This window comes from Anopheles darlingi, chromosome 3 (genome assembly GCF_943734745.1).
Source record: "Anopheles darlingi chromosome 3, idAnoDarlMG_H_01, whole genome shotgun sequence".
In the NCBI taxonomy this organism is placed as follows: domain Eukaryota; kingdom Metazoa; phylum Arthropoda; class Insecta; order Diptera; family Culicidae; genus Anopheles; species Anopheles darlingi.
Window position 1 is genome coordinate 21,989,751 of NC_064875.1, and position 16,716 is coordinate 22,006,466.

Below are 16,716 nucleotides of genomic sequence, written 5' to 3' on the forward strand. Positions count from 1 at the left end.
TCATGTTGTTACGCTGGGAAACGGTGACCCTACACCCAGCCTACTGAAAGTGCTTTCGGCCGTATCCATGGGTGCTACCCCTGCTGCTGATTGTCCCAATCCCAAACTTGATGTAATAATATTAATTTAAATTTTGAAACAAAAAAACCTTCACACATAAGCACACAGAGAGCTACAGCAGCATCCACAAAACACTTGGCTGATTCTGTACCGCGTACAAATCAATCACCAACCTACCACACACCACAAGGCACTTTGAATGTTGACCTTCAGTACATCCGCCGCCAGTCGCTGTTGTCCAACATTGAAGCTCCCCCCCCCCCCCCTTCCCTTTCCGTCTTTACTCGAAGCTCACGTGGAACCTCCTTGAAGTAATGGTGGTCTAGGCGTTCTAGGGGAAGGCAGACAGCGGGGAGAAACATTTGGCACGTTGGTGGCGCTGGCTGCTATGAATGTTATGCACGATTAGTCGCTTCCTCTCCACCGGATGATGTCTAACCGGCGCACTGGTACGCTTACACACTTTAGCGTTTTCATCACGTACGCTCTTCCGGTGAAGTTGTTCTATGTTCTGCCCGTCCACTATCATCCACCTTGGTGATCACGTGGTATTGCGCGCAACGCGAAATGTTTGTAGCTTTTCTTATTGGAACAAAACCTTTTAAATGGTATAAAAATCATAAACTAGTCGAATGGTAGCCGAAAATTTGGAGAAAGGCAAATGTGTAACTAAAGGATCAAGTTGTTTTTGTAATGAAATGTTATAAGTTTACTCTTCCGCAGATCGCTAACAGTGTTCCTCGTTCTTCTCAAAACAGAAAACCAAGAGCCCGTTATCGTGATATAACCCTTAGAAGATTATTCTAATTAGTACACACGAAAGATTATATAGAAAAGAAGAAGTGTGGAGCTCGAGACGTAGAGATCGAGAATCGGTTTATATCGGCATCGAAGAAAATGAACCGATCGAGATAATCGCACAATGGCGATGTGAATGCACGATACGCGGCGCCTTGCATGCCGATTAAGACATTAGTCAATAATCGGCTCGACTATAATACAATCGGACAAGATATACTATCATCCGGGCACGAATAGAGCTCAGAGGTTCTAGACACCGCGCATTGTCCTCCCATTCACCCCGGGCATTATAGTGCTTCATGAGACAACAGCAGCGGCATTGAGAAACGTTCATGAGATTTCGATCGAAGAAGAGAAGCCGTGCCGCTACCACACCATAATTCTTCTTCTCGATAAACTCGTCGTTACCGCCGCCGGCCGGCTACCAGCGGTCAGTGCCGCCGATCGCACTAATAACCACCTCACGATCTTGACCGAAACTGCGTCGCGTCGCTAAACGAAAGAACAACCAGAAGCGATGATGGCTTTCACAATTTAGTAATAACAATTTCATCTTCTGCTTCCGGCGACCGATCGCGATCCATTGGCTGGGAACCGTGTTCCGAACAAATCGTTTGTTGCTACATCGCGACGATCGATCGATCGACGACCGGAGCTCGCGCGATCGGGCGGAAAGATGAAATTCAATTTGAACCGTTGCCATCCCGCCGTTCTCTTCTGACAGAGGGAAAGATAGAGAGAGAGAGAGAGAGAGAGAGAGAGAGAGAGAGAGAGAGAGAGAGAGAGAGAGAGAGAGAGAGAGAGAGAGAGAGAGAGAGAGAGACTAAGATCTCTGGAAGGCTAGTTAAGCAGATCGTGCAAGAAAAGCAGCCCGTACAGGACAAGATATTATCGCTGATCGTGCCACGGAGGAGGGCAAGTCGCGACGATTGCAAAACGTGCGTGGTGATGAGGGATAAAGGGGGGACGGACGAACACGTTGAGATGCCGATAAGATCGCTACGGCCTGACAGCTTCACTAGGCTGAAGAGTAGGGAAAGGTTGGTTTTCATGGAAAAGTTTAGCCGATCGTTAGATCGATGATGAATCGGGACCTATTGTTTGCTTAAAGAAGAATACCCCCGAAGCACCACCAGACACGCCCCCATTGACAGGTTTGAAGCTTCACATTCCATTCAATAAACGGAGGAAATAATCAACGATCGCATACGACATATTGTCATGTGTTGTGGGGGGATTGTCAATTGCGGAACACTTCTAGTGCCACGAGCACAACCAACATTATTCTCGATTGCCAAACGTCCTCGAAAGCACATCATCACTCGCTAGGTACATTCGCTCTGTGCGGTTTATTGATTGCGAACATTTACCATTTTATTGCAAAGACACCTGTTGTGCTGCAACAAACGAAAGTCATTTTGCTACGAGTTAACCTTGGAAAGCCTCCATCCATCGATGGATTGCAGGAACTCTGTAGGAACACAATTTTTATTATTTGGCAACTATAAACCACCAAGGGCAACTCCAACGACATCCGCACTGCGTATGTGTGGGATAGCCGGGGAGGGGAGCAAACAACCGTACGCAACACACGGTGGTTGGTTCTCGTTGTCCGAAATGCACTGGAAATATGATGGATTGCGCGCACTGCTCTTGTGACCACGGCAGCAAGGGTAGGTCGAGTGCGTCCGGCCGGTACACAACTGGGTAATGTTATTCAGGTTGTGTGAGGTCAGCGCCTCAGACGCTTTCACGACCGACTGCTAGTGGTGCTCATTGCAATAGGGTGAGGAAATTTCACACCTTTTCACGCTCGCATCACCGAGTTTCACACTGCATTTTAATTATTATGATTTAATTCCTACATTTATTACACCGAAGGTTGCAACAAGGAGTTGGAACCGTGTGTGTGTGTGTTGGAACTGAATTTTGCAACTATTGCACCAAACTCGGATGGCGAATCACCGACCACGCTGCTACTGCCAAAGTTTCACTTGGACGTTGCGTCTCACATATACAGATCCCGAAAGCAATTACTCGATCAAACTGTTGAGAGCACCGAACGCCATTGCATTCACCGCTAGATGACTGGTTAGAATCGATGATTCAGATACTTTTTATGCAACCGCTAGTCGCTATCGAAATCATGAGCGATTAATCGAATTCGGAGTACTCGCTTGACTAGATGAATGTGCAGCACCAGCACACGGCAAATTGCGACAGTGCAGCAGCAAAAACCTATAAAACATCGAATGCCACAATTGGTCAATTACATCGACGACCCCTATAGACCGATCGAAGACACAAATCCATCGACAGAAGCGAAAAAAACGCAAAAATCATCCGGCTTCATTCATAAGAAATATCGCTTCGCTTGATTCTGATACACACGTCGCAGCAGCAGCAGCAGCGAAGGGAGGCGCAATAAATGCGAAATAAAGAAATGAGGCCACCTACGGTATGTTCGGCGAAGGAAGCTAACGATAAGATAAGAGAGTACCGGCATCATCTCAATGCTAGCACCACACCACCACGGCTTTGGCTTTACTAACCGTTCGGCAAAAGCAAACAAATCGCAAATCCGCCCACAAAAGTACCGCTTATCACTCGGGGGTGCTAGATAGATGGTGGTGGTGTTATGGTCTGGGAACAGCGCAGCGCAGCGCGTACTGTATCCGTTAATTGAAATCCCGAGGATTATCTCGTGTTGGTAGTTAGTAGCAACGAGGAAAGGGTACGGTAGGCACTGGTGGCAAAGGAAACTGACTGGCAGTCTGGTGGTGGCGGCGGCTACCGTAAATTCACGAGACATGCACCATCATCATGATCTCCGCAGGCGCGCCCGCGCTCAACTCGTCCCTTTCTCACCTCGCCACGTCCCAGAAAACGCGCCTAGCCCTGTCCTGGCGAATCGTGACTGGTGACGCGTGCCGCGGGAAATAAATAATCGTCGTGGCGTCGTGGCTCGGGAATTGAGGACTTTTCTTCTCTCGGCATCAATGTGCATAGCGTGCATAGCAACATGTTTCACGGTTAGTCTCACCGATCGGTACCATTGTGCACTTATATTGATGAGCGCTTTATCAAGGAATTGGCACTTTAAAATTCCTTTCGATTGTCTTTTGCTCAACGGTATTTAAGGAATCCTTAGATCGCATTACATTACTAAAGTCAATATTTATAATATTTAATTCATTTCAATTTTACTGCTGAAATGATAGTAGAACTGTCAATTTATGGGGACTGCATAGAGGCGAACCATTAACTCACGCATTCCGAAATCCATCGAGCTCCTCCTCGATCATGGGAAAGGTCGCAAATACCCCTTTTAATAGATCCTCCCTCTTACACTCCATTAGATGCCTTCAGCAGCATCACAAACCAATCGATGCTGCTACCGCACTTTATCCGGATCCGACTATCCTATCGTTCAGTTGATTGCTTTTCCATCCGTCCTAAAAGTAGAGAGATAGAGGGAAGGGATGGACCGAGAGCCACCAGATGATGGAACGAAGCTTGCCAATAGTGCTTCTTATAGGATTTTCCAAGGCGCACGACGACGGAGACAGTAACAGCCCCTCTGCCTTCTACCGGCACCCGACACAGCCCCCGTTGCACTAATATTCCTCCTCTTCGCTGAACCGCGAAAGATGGTTGAGAAAGCGACGCGATCGAACTTTCCCATGCATTTCTTTATATTTCTCGGTTCGACTTCGCACCGCCACCCACCGAACCATCGCGTCATCGTCATCGCGGGGCAAATACAATCCATCCACTGTTAGGCGGTTTGCCACTTTTTCGTTGCTTCCGTTGTTTTGCCGTCGTCGTCGTCGTCGCCGTCGTCGTTTGGAAAGAAAGACGCCTGGGCAGTTCAATATGCAACAACGGCCCAGTAGTGGACGGCGTCGATCGTGCACTTTTGCCGTGAGAGAGATGCAGAAAAGGTGTGTCTCTCGCCCAGCAGCGCCATGCATGGAGGGCTGGTGTGTTCCAACGCGGGAACGTCGAACGATTCGGAACGATAAATCGTTTTCGAAGGCTCATTACGACCGATAGGCCCTGTGCGCATGCGCTTGTGGCCACAAAGCACATTTGGATGTCGACTTTCATCGAGATAAACTTCTCCACCGTTGTTGTTGTTGGGCCAGTTAATTGCCTTCGGTTACTTTCGGAGAGCGTCGTCCTGGTGCTCACAGCCTCACCGGAGAGAAGCCCGCGAAACGACATTAGGCCTGCCGTGTGGAGGCGCGCTTAGCAGCGATGTGGCATTAAACATTTTATTGAAAACATTTGCCCTAATGATCATCAGGCGTAGTTTTTTCTCCCTTCGAGCCCTTCGGATGATGCCCCGATGATGGTTCGTGTCTCGATTGGTCATCTGCAAGAGAAACTCCGCAATCAACATTAATAGAGCATAATTCCTTGATTCTAATGCTTTCCCTCCAGCTGGGGACCGTGCTGATCGTGCTGCTCCTCAAACGACAGCGATTATATGAATCAGCAATGACCTAGATCGGTTGCGCTGGGTCGTACCACCGTAGGCCGCACCCATCACGTGACCACCACCAGGCCTAGACATACTTGAAACAATTGCGCGCCCACTAGTTGCAATTATGAGTGGCCAAGAAAGAAGGGGTAGATCGACGGTAACAGGTGACCAAGCGGGCAACGAAATGGCAAAGACGATCAGCGGACCAGCCTAACCGCCGCCGGTCAACACCATTTCCGGTGACACTTGCAAGATCAGCGTGTGCGCTCCACACACCTTTGGTGGCGAGTGCTGGGAGCCATAAAAACCAAACCGAAGAATGGATTCATTTCTACCACTGTCACAACTCCTCCCCAGCACCATTAGGGGTGGCAGAGAATTGCTTTCAAAGAAGGAACAGAACAATTCATCAGCTTTCGCGCCACAAATGGTTCTCAACAATGTGCGCCCCTCACTCAGGGCGGTTGCGCGCGCGCCATCGTCGTTTTTAAGGAATGCAGCTAGCTGCCGGTGTGTGCTGCCTATTATCATGGTCAACCGACTGATCCTCCACCATCATCCTCACATGGACAAGGTAGTGTTGACCCACATCGATGAAATGGCGCAGTTTTGCGCGAGGAGAACATCAAAGGCGTCAAATGCCTAGGAGGTGGCCATCGATATTGATCGGTTAGTGGGTATGTGCGTTTCGCGATCTATCAGGAATCTTTAGAATCTCACGAAAGCTAAACCAGAGGACGGCGTGTTGTGGCCTTTTCATATGACGATTAATTGAAAGTCAAAGTCAAACGTCAGTGACAGCTATGACACGTTATCATCTCGTCACACGTCACGTATCAAAACGATGGCGCGCCTTTGCCACCACTTCATGAGCCCCAAAGACGCTTAGCTTGGCTTATCCTAATCACAGACGCCTGGAAGCGAGCACGAATGGCACGCAAAATGGCACACGGCGATTAAACGGCGAGCAGAGAGATGAAAAAAAAAACGATGACAGGCAACGAGAGAGTGCTTTCACCTTCTACTACGTCTCTAATGCCATGTAGTATGAGGCTGGCTAGCCGGCTGGCTGGTGATGAGATTGGGTGTAGCATAGATGAAAAATTGGCCGTGAAATTACAACCGAATAGAGATGTGCGCGGGATCTCTGTGGCCAAATATCGCAGCCGAAGCCGGAAAGTAAGACGCCGGTCTGTTGATGATGGAGATGTTCGGCCGATGATGAGTGCGCGGCACCACCATGGACGGCGCAACAGCGAGCTAATCATCATAATTTTGGATTCGCCACCACGCCAGGGCCCGGTGTGGTGTGCGAACATCCCCTCGAACCCCGGTATATGCGGGCTGCTAGTGGCTGGGAAAAAGGCCCAGCCCGGGATCGTGCCATAAAGCTATGCTTCATTACCCGTGCCCCTCTCTTCGGTAATGCAACCCCCTCTGCCCCCTTAGTATTCATGCCAGACCGCACACACACGCGGGTCATTCGGGCTAATGGTGCAAAAGTTGCCATGGAGATTGTGAGGCTCCGACAACGGAGAGACGAGTTCGTCTTTTATGCTCCCCGCCGTACGATCACCATTAGGGTCTCATCAACAATGAAGTCTTTAACATAAGTTAATTCAAATCGTATTTTCCGTACGCACTCTTCTGTAACAGTAAACTTTAACATCAGCTACGGAAGACAAAATCAATGACAATCAACAAGAACAAATTTGCGCTCCAAATGCAAAACACGCACAATCGTTTGAAGAAAAATTGACAAAGGGATTCGCTGTTGATAACTTAAGTTGTTGTAGAAATAAAATTCTCCTAACTTTAATCATTAACTATCATCCTGCTTCGACAAGATGTAAAGCTCTCACACACACACACGCAAAAACGACAAACTTTCTTCACCGTTATAGTTTATTATACACAGGACCAAAGGGTGATTGCTTTCGCCATCAACATAATAGATAGTACATATTACCATTACGCTCTGTTCGTGCTCTTGGCAATTCTTCGTGCAGTACATGTCCTGAGAGCATACACACGGAGAGCACACGGAGAGAGGAAAATTCAATTATGATCAATAACACATATGGTAGGCGATGGTCTTGCAGGAAGGTTAATTATTTCACCGACGACTCGAGACCAGCGTTCCATAAGCGAGACTCTATTGGGAACTGAAAGCTAGATCCTTAGATCAGACCTGAGCGGAACATTAACGGAAAACTAATGGAAACATGTTTCCAATTGCTTTCCTTCATAGTTTTCCCGGTACTCATATCCATGCCGTAGTTTTTCAATTAAACTCGTTCTCATCAGAGTAATAGAGATAGAAAAAAAAGCAAATTCATAAACACAGAACACACTACACCATCACACGCCGGGGGAAGCACGACGTAGCGCTCAAACCATGACCCAATGACTGACTGAACCAGAGACGCGGACAGCGCCGTCCGCCACACGATACCCCCCCTCTCATCATAGACCTCTGCAGCAGCTCAATAAGGGGTTTTCTCATTGCAAGTAAATTGCATCCAATCTCATCGTTCATCTTCATCATTGCCGACTCGAGGAGGCTCGCTTCACTCGCGTGCCGTGCCTCTTACAACGGCCAGGAGGCACAGCAATAGAGGAACGGCGAGGAGAAGCAAGAAACAAGAAGAAAAACTCATCTCCCAGTGCGCTGGGGGAACTGAATAAGAAGAAAAAAACAACGACAGCAAAAAAAACAGCAAGGTCACCCGCTTCTCTCATCGCGGAATGGAAAATGAAAAGAGAAAACGCATCGCGCACCGGCATTGTGGCATTGGCACAGAGAGGGAGAGACAGCATAATCGGAGAGGGAAGGGAATCATCAAACGGGGTATTCAAGGTGCGTGCAACTACCGGCAACACACAGACAGCAAGCAAGCAACGCATCTCACGAACAAGAGGAATCACCGCATCGGTAATTAATGGGGCACGTGGTGCTAGGCTGGTCAATGGCGTGCGAAAATGCGGTCCAGCCAGTCCAGTGTAGTACTGGTTTATTCTTCCGCACTAACCCCGTGCACCTCGGAGTCAGTTAATAGTGAATGAGTTAGTTGCGAAAACATATTGTTCATAGCGCTTATTACCGCATTCAGGTAAACAGCTTTTTATGCTTTTCAAAACATACATAAAAATATTTTCATTACCTAACACACACACCCCATTCACAAACATGTTGGGTATGTTTGATTAATGTTTGAACAGAGTTGCAAAAACACATAAACAGTTTCGAGTGCATCATAATGCCACAAACAAACGATGTTTGGACAAAGCAGCACGTACCCAGCGCACGTTCTCCCCGTTCAAAAGCAACAAAGATAGATAGATTTGCAATGTTTGAGAGAAGCGGTGATATGGTGCATCCCTTGTGAAGTAAAGGGATGCTTCAAAAATTCCGACCGCACAGACCAGCTGTTCGAAAGCAATCCGGCAGCCGGGGGCTCAAGGAACGGCACACCCGAAGATGCGCGTCCTTTCGTAATGGGTTTGTCAGCATCAATGCCCTCACTAAACGTTCACTGGACATTCTGCTCCCCAAGACAAGGAAGGAAGAGCGTCGCCGAAGCGGTCCGAATTCATCCTGCCGCAACATGTTGTGCTAGCGATGCATACGGCGCGGGAACCGTTTGAGAGGGAGAGAGTGCCGTGTTGCTTGATTTCTCATCGGGAGAGCACGCGCTCTCTGCGCGGCTACGGTTCTACATGAGAGAATTACCTGCGAGAATTCGGCTTTTTTGCATTCCTTAACTCATCGACGGTTTGAATTTCAACCAACACGTCGATAGAATGTGGATGAGAAATGGTAATTTTGAACTTTAAATTGGTGAAATATTGGATTCCATTTCATTTTAAATTATTATAATTCATTCGCCTACCAGCTATTCGGAAGTGTACGGGATTCAATCAATTCCAACAAGTGTTTTGGTGTCAAATTACCTGGAAAAGAGAGAGAGAAAAAAATGCATCATTAATTAAAATCTCACATTTATAATATAGTTCCAATTACTTAAAAGGTAACTATAATTGGATTAGAAATGTTGCTCATCTGTAATTGTGTAACATATTGGTATTGAGAAATTGATAATTTACTTAGAAATTGATATGTACTTAGTCATATGATTCATTCCTAAAAATGACCAAAAGCATATCTTTTGCGACCTTATTTTTAATATCCAGCACCACCATTTACTCAAAGGTGAAATTTAAAGACAAAACAGGGGATTTAACTTAAAATACCAATAATATTCTAACCAATCAAAAGTTTGACGATCCTCATGTGTTTTGAAGTGTTTTTAACATAATATAACAGTTTCTGTAACGCGATTGGATATTATAAAGAGGAATAGTCTGGTTTAATTATTATTTCTTTTAAATCTTTAAAAATGCCAGACAATCTATGTTTAACCTCAATCATAATCAAATTACAAATTACAGTTAAAAAAAATTCAGTTTCAAATATTAAAAACTACGATAAAAATTTTAAACAAATAAATCACACATATTGCCTCAAATGTACCAAATATGCCACTGGTTGAAATAATGAACAAAAAAACTGAAGCTTTCCTCATAAAATTATCACGACAATGAACGCATCCGTCCGATTCCTTCGACTATTTTGCTCGAAGGTAATAAACACCTTTTGCACATATTGAGCAGATTTTTGCACTAAATGGAACCTTCATAAATAAAGCTCATAAATAGCAAGCATAGCACATGTCAAGCGAATCGCATGGCCATATCGTGCGAAGACAAATCTGCTGCTTTGCTGGCGACGACGTCTTAGAGCAGGAGGACGTCGTAAAATAATGATGTGCAGATTTCGCGACGGCCACACGCGGTCACACCGACGATCCAAAGAGGATCATCATCACATACACATTTCCACCCGTCTTCGGTTGAAGGAAAAGCCGGGGGCGGTGGGACTAAATTAAAATGTGATTAAATCTTAATAGCCAGTTATGCTGCTTCATCACTCAAGCAACAGACCAGCACACACCAGCAACGAGTGCCGCTGTTTCGCATCTGTTTTCGGTTTTCCTTTTCCATCGATCCACCTATGGGTTCGCATCATCATCGGCAAGGGCTGCGTGACACCGGTTGGTTGCGAAAAGCTTGGGAAAAAGGAAATGCGGGCACACAAGAGACGCGAGTCGAAGGGAATGGATGAAAATCGGTGGCAAACATAAATGACATTCTCTCACCCCCTTGGGGCCATCATCACATCACAACAAAACAGATCGTGCCAGGGAATTGCCCATCGGTGTGACATGCCGCCACTCTTTGGTTCTCTTTCTTCTCTCATTTTCATGATACCTATTTTGCTTCTTGGTGTCTCATTAAAACCCCTTCTGCACCATCTTCGGCGCTTCTTGGACCTTTTCTTAGGTGTCTTCAGAGGCTTTCAGCTAGGATGATCAGGAAGCTGCCAGCGCTGATCAACACTCTCGTGCCGGGCTGCTCAGCTGCGCTCCTACTAGGAAGCTTAAGGCACATTGTCTCTCCCCGTTTCTACTGATTGATTGGGGCTTTCCTTCAACAAAAAAAACCCTTCGATGCGAGGAGACGCGATTTTGTCCAGCACAATTTTCAATAACGAACCTATTAACGTACCTAAAGCACTGCAAATGGTCATGTCAAAGCAAATTAAAACTAATTAGCTATCGAGTCTTTCTTAGATAGTGCGCTATAAACCCGTAATAGTAAGAAAAACGAAAAAAAGGGCTGCCCTTCGAAGGGTTAAAAGCTATTGCTCGTTGAATAGCGCCTCGGGCAGAATGCCTCCTCTATCGCCGCTTAATTGGCTCACACCGATGCTCCGTTAAATGCAGACATCGGATTTCCAAAGGGAAGCAAAAGAGACAAGGGATGCCGCCGCCGCGCCGCTGCCGATGGTATAACTAAGACCTTCTTCTTCTTCTACACAGCTAAAGCGTCCTCTTTTGGAGCGCGCGCATCTCGTGCATCGACGGCCAACGAACGAGGAGGGAACTTAGAGATCTGGTGTACAGCATCATCAAGCACAGACTGAGTGGCACCATGGCCGACGGCTGCAAAGCTAGAGGCAGGCCAAGCCACACACGCCGTGATTGATGTGCATAAATCGCGAATAGCCAGCATGCTGCTGGCGGGAAGACATCGGAAAGGTGTAAAATGTTATCACCTTCATTAGCGAGTCAGGGCTTCACGGAGAGCATCTTTTCCCGTGTGTCTTTTTCAAAGATGTCGAAGCAATTCAGACGCGGTGGTGCACGGATACCGTTACAGGATGGCGTGTTAGCACCCTACAGGGAATCGGGGATCTTCGGGCCATGAATGATCATGAAGGCTGCCAATAATCATCACTCGCGGGAGCTAGTGACACAGATGGATGGTTTTTTCTTCCCATTTCTTAACACCTTTCTTTGCCTACCCAGGGCTGGCAACAACTAAAGGCGTCACACTTTCACCCATTTCACGATACGTTGATACGTTGATATTGATGCGTTGAACGGAGGTGTTCATTTATGTCCGATAAACCCGTCAGCAACAGAATTCAGGTACGGTATAAACCTTATAGAACTTCAGAATTCCCTTTGTTTTATGATCCAAATCGTGGCTTTCAAAAACTGGTTACCATTTAAACAGAAGTATCGCGCTATTCTGTATCGATAAAAAGAATATCAATCTACAGACTGGCAGGGGAATAAAAAGAGAAGCTTTTAAGCCTAAAACCGTTTCCTTAAGCTTACGTTTCCACAGACATCAGAAACCAAATCATCTTCTTCTTCTACCTTTGTGAGCTTCCCGACCGGTCATCGCTGAACTCGATTCCAATGTCAATGAAAGCGAAATCGCCTGGTGGCTTCGTTTCAAGTGTGTTTCGACCCTGCATCTCATTAGCATTTCAGGTGGTCAAGTCAGCGTGTTGCCTTCGCGGTGGTGCTTACAACAGACGAAAAATCGACAGAAGCGTAACTTATCTTCTCTCTTCAGTAAACTATTAATAACCGTTCTCGCTAACCGTATGCGCACCTTCACCACCAAACCATTCGAGCCAGCAGCGACAGACAGCCCTTATACTCACTCTTCAGCTAACTATCTTGTATCTCGGAGCGTCTTTAAAAAACAAAAAAAAAAGATTTAAAGACGACTCACGGCGACGTAAGGAGGGTTAGTTAAGCAGTCGAATTTACGAAATTTAATACATAATCACCGTGAGTGGCCACATGGGGATCGCCGAGCGTCGGTCAGCGGCAAAGAATGCGTGCGTGAGTTGAGGTGTCTGTTTCGGAAGGGATATGGTTAAGTATCCAATTCGAGATGAGAGAAGCGAAATTGTAACGCAATACGCTGTCGGCCAGTAGCAGCGATAGTGTCTGTATGTGTGATGGTGAGGCAATTTCTCGATTGACCTTCAACCGAAAATCGGAAGACGCTAGTAGCTGCTTAGCTGGGTGTTATTATATAGCCGTGTTTCGGTTGCGTCCAAAGGTCTGCCGGTTTCGTTTAGATTAATAAATAGGTCTGCCGGTTTCGTTTAGATAAATAGAGTTAGATCTATTTAAACTATTTTAAAAGGAGATAATATTTGGATGAAGAACGTGTAAATTGAATCTCTAAGATCTTCCGTATTTGAACATAAATGTTAAATTCAAAATGACTTGTGAAACATAAAAAATGAAAGTACCAATTTTCTATACTTCAATCAACATTGTAAGAGACTATCGAAGTCTACATAACTCATAAGGGGTACAGTACATCTTTTCCGGATATCTGTTCAGATTTAGCAACACACAATCAATTCCACTTGGTGAGTGTGTGTGTATAAATCAAACTAGAGATATCTTAACGAGCCTCTCGCATTCAATGCCACTTGACTCAAGCGTCAAGATTTTCGAGCATCAGCAGCTTCTCATTCGTATTATCTGGCTGAGAAAATAAACCAGCAAGATAAATCATTAGCCGATAGACACGGATTTGAAAAGACGTTAAACTTAAACCATCAAGCAAATATTGCTTCACAGTTATTAAGCATTCATTAGCGATCTTTGTTTAACCGTTGCAGATTAGATCTCGTCCCGGCAGCATCAGCGACTTATCCAAAGCATTATTTACAATCCTGAAAGCGAGAACTCCCCGATTCTCGTCAAACTTTACCGTTAATCTCTGGCCGCAGTTTTCGGAAGATGTTCCCTGCTTTCTTCAATGCAAATCGCAGGGAGCGCGATTCGCCATTGCTTCGAATGACCTCGATGGTGTGGTGAAGAAGAAATAATATTTGCTTTCATTTCCTGTCTCTGTCGGATCCGCGCACCAAATTCGCCGCCTCTTTTGCAGCCCGAACAGCGTGGAGTTCATGGGAGGACCCGACCGGACCGTGGCCTCCCAATGATCGGCAATGATACGGTGGAATTAAACACATCTCCAGTGATACGATACTTTCACCTCGATAGCGTGGACCCCTCTCCCGAAACCTATTGAAGAATAAAAGAAAAAAAACAAACCGACCGAAACCCTTAACAAAACCGGGAGGGATTGACGTTGTCGTCCCTCTGAGAAAGCCCCCCGGGGCTATTGTCGGTCACAGTAAGGCAATGCCCGGTGTTCCTAGGCTGTCCATCCAACCGAAGGAAATGGACGATAGTGCGAAAGCGAAAGGACTCTGGCTCCACCACCATAATCAATCGCATAAATTTTGCATTCCACCGAAAAAGGAAAGCATTCTCGTGGAGAGCTGACAACGGGACGCGCGTATCATGCGTTTCTCTCGCCAGCATTTCCTCTGCAACACTCGCCGACTCTTCAAGCGATCGTGTGGTCGTCACGACGGGAATGCGGGACTGGCCGTATTATGGTTCTCCTTTGGACCAAGAGATATCGACGCACCAGTGGAACCCCTACGACTGCTGCTTGATAATACCAGACTACTAAACCCTCATTCCCAGCAGACGGTGGAAGGTCAGAGCTTGCCGCCACTAATCTGACAGGAACTCCTCGCTGGAATGTTGCCAAAATCACAGAGCGTGAGCTGATTCCATTTGCGGGTTTGAAACATTCACCTAAACTAGGGAGGAGAAAGTTAGGACGAGGTTAAGATGCGGTGTCATGTTTCAATACCGGGTTCTTCGACATTTCGGCTGCCCGTTGGAACACAACAGTGCTATCCAACCTGTCTACTTCTGTAATAAAGAAGGCAGGATCATCTTTAGGGCGAAAGTTTTCACACTACAAACACCGTAACCATTATCGTCAGTACTTTGTAGGCAGTGTATGCATTTTATGGTAAGTGTACCTGCAGGAACATCACCTAGACTCCCCCCCCCCTCCTCTACCGTTAGGCCTTAGGGGCTTCTTTTTCAGTCCCCTGCAGAAGACTGCTTGTTTCGGCAGGTATCTCTCGCGACGTGACAACAACAAGACCATCAGCACACTGACACACCAGTGGTGCTTGACCTTAATTACTATCCATAAGGGGCATCGTAACATCGTAACGATACGTGTGGATCTGAGCTCCAGCACCTTTGGAAATGAGGCGTTCGGACAGCACATAAAAAAAGTTCTTCGTAGATAAGGAAAAATGGAGTACAGCACTGGTGGTGGTCAACGGCGAAGAAATAATTAGGAGAAAGAAAAGTTACGAGACGTGGTGCTCTCTCTCCCTCTCTCTTCCTCGTGTTGAATGACACGGCCACATACTTTGACTTTATGCTACTTTTTATTGCTCGCTGTAAGGCAAGGCAAAGGCACAAGAGGTATGTAGGGGTATTCCTGACGATAAGAAAGATCCAACCATCTTCCATCATCATTCTTTCACCATGCTAACGCCATGGATGCTATCTGTAGAGAAGAAACCCGATAAACCATCATCAACCACTGTCAGCAGCATCTTGGACTTTCTGGAGCAAGTACCCATCAGAAAACCATTAGCCAGCGTTAGGTTGTTTGTCAGGGTTGAAGTGCACCAAACAACGCTTAGTATCCTAAACGCTAGAGCATTGAGATACTGCTATAAGCACCTACTGGAACACTCTGCTCTGCGGTTAGGTCATTCGCGGAGTTCACAGGACCACATTCACACCACATGGACCAGCAGCTAGCCTATACAAGGGGTTTTATGCATTTCTCCTTTTCCCACGCATTCAACGGTTCATCCATTCCGAGCGCCGGATCGAGAAGATGCTGGTGGTGATTGCGCTACACCGATGCGCAGCCACACAGATGGATGCTTACGGAGCGCAACTCAGCGAACTGTATCAAAGCAGATAAACTTGTCGATAGCTCTCTGCGTGCAGCACTGTCCAGCTTTCGTTTGCACCCATAAAGGAGGTTTACGCTAAAAACGACCATTCGCGGGCGGCCGATTGATTGGCAGCGAAAAAAAAACTTTCCATTCGCACACCCTTTATATGGCATCGAAGCGTTCCTGCATGCCCCCAGCGAGAAGTGGACACAGTGGTTCGTGTAGAAAGCGCAGGACTTTTGATAAGAAGATCGCATAGGGATGGATGCGATCAGTGAAGGCATTTTATCGCGATACCCCGCCATTCGGAGGAATGTCTCTTTATGTCTCGATATGGAGCAGCTAAAAGAAGAAAAAAGAAATTATTTTGCTGCGAATGATATGATTTCCAGTGAGAACGTACGTACCAGGACCTGATACGGTGTGAAGCAAAACCGTATTTCCTCTTAAATCAATACAATTTACGAGGACACATTAATCAGTTGCGACCACCCTTGGATCACACTTTCTCCTCTTTCTCTCGACTCGCAAAATCAATCGCCGAAACCGCGAACTGCGTTTCGCGACTCGATGCCAACGGTTACACCACACACGGCGTCGTCGTTGTCGTTGTCTCTGGCAGCATGTGTGACAGTCTAGAAATGCATCCTTTTATCGCTGCGGATCTCTCTCCAACCTGCCAACATGACCAGCCCTCAAGGGGGAAAAATTTCAAACTAAAAACAGCGAGAAAGCATTCGATAGCCGCTCGATCGCGTAAGCAAACACACAATAGACGGAACCCGCGTTCGAATGACAGAAAGCAGAGTAGCGAGCGCGTCTCTGGCGGACGCGTTGATCGATTTATCGGCACTCAAGCGCAGACAGTACACGCGTGAACGAACTCACGGGGGGATTGGTATCCCCGCTCTTGATGTGTTGATTAAAATGCGATCTCTGCGCTGCGATTGATGGCATGAATTGTACGTTTTGTCACACATGCACACAAGCAATACGTGTAGATTCGGAACGAATCGTGTGTTTCATTAAGTAATGATAAAATGACAAAAACAGAAATAAATACTGGACAAAAACAAAATATCGAAAACAATTTATCTCTAACGTCCCCGCTTCGTACGAGTCATTCCAG

At 46.4% G+C, this 16,716-nt stretch overlaps 1 protein-coding gene and 1 non-coding gene across 7 annotated transcripts in view; both read right to left on the reverse strand.

Annotated features, from left to right (window-relative positions):
• LOC125955938 (dnaJ homolog subfamily B member 6) overlaps positions 1 to 16,716 on the reverse strand; it is a 61,825-nt gene that overhangs the window by 8,518 nt on the left and 36,591 nt on the right. Inside the window, exon 1 of one of the 6 annotated variants that reach the window (XM_049687294.1) lies at positions 238 to 260. The exons of the other annotated variants lie outside the window; for them this stretch is intronic. The gene's annotated coding sequence lies outside the window, so the exon portion shown is untranslated. Of the gene's footprint in view, positions 1 to 237; positions 261 to 16,716 lie in introns of those variants that run through there. 6 annotated transcript variants of the gene reach the window in all.
• On the reverse strand, positions 8,750 to 8,918 carry LOC125958407 (U4atac minor spliceosomal RNA). The gene has a single exon (XR_007469326.1). It is a non-coding gene; the product is annotated as a U4atac minor spliceosomal RNA (small nuclear RNA).